The sequence below is a fragment of the Mus musculus genome, chromosome 5 (assembly GCF_000001635.26).
Source record: "Mus musculus strain C57BL/6J chromosome 5, GRCm38.p6 C57BL/6J".
Taxonomy (NCBI): Eukaryota; Metazoa; Chordata; class Mammalia; order Rodentia; family Muridae; genus Mus; species Mus musculus.
Window position 1 is genome coordinate 93,073,581 of NC_000071.6, and position 630 is coordinate 93,074,210.

The 630-nt window shown below is 40.6% G+C and overlaps 1 non-coding gene across 1 annotated transcript; it reads left to right on the forward strand.

Annotated features, from left to right (window-relative positions):
• Positions 1–280: 280 nt before the first annotated feature.
• Gm22915 lies at positions 281–416 on the forward strand. Its single transcript, XR_003956069.1, has one exon. It is a non-coding gene; the product is annotated as a small nucleolar RNA SNORA70 (small nucleolar RNA).
• Positions 417–630: the final 214 nt, after the last annotated feature.

Genomic DNA, 630 nt, shown 5'->3' on the forward strand with positions numbered 1-630 from the left:
TGCTTTACCCTCTTAGCCAGTTATAAGTCTTATATTAGTTAGGCATTGAAAACTTTTTTTTAAAGTGCCACATACATCCTTAGTCTGAAAGACTATAAAAGGAATGAAAATTTCCATAACATCCTGGAGAAGGTAGAACTACAGAGGCTGTAGAGTTGGTGGTTGTAGGTACTTATAAAAGATTGGTGACTGTAATGCAAGGCAATTTTTTTTAGTGTTGTGAAAGTTCCATTGTAATCTAAATCAGATAATCAATTAACTATTAAAAGGCAGTGTTCCTTTGTAGCCAGGTAAGCTAATTAGGTACTTTTTCTCGGGGGAACCTGGTGTGTAATGGATGCAGGCAGCAGACCCCTTGGGAATGCATGCAGCCTGTTACTTGTATGGGTTTCCCTAGATAACCCTCAAGAACATTTCAGATGTATGCTCATGTCTCTGAGCTCACAGTTTCCCTATTCTATGGTCAAGACAAGTAGGTGGGATGCCTTTGGAAGACACAGTGGCCAGGGTTTATATTGGCCAGGTCATGAGCTCCAGTCACAACAAAGAGTACATGATTAGGGCTTTGCACTGGCCCAATTTTAAATTCCCTGGTTCACTGAATCCCATTGCAAGGAATAGGCTTCACCT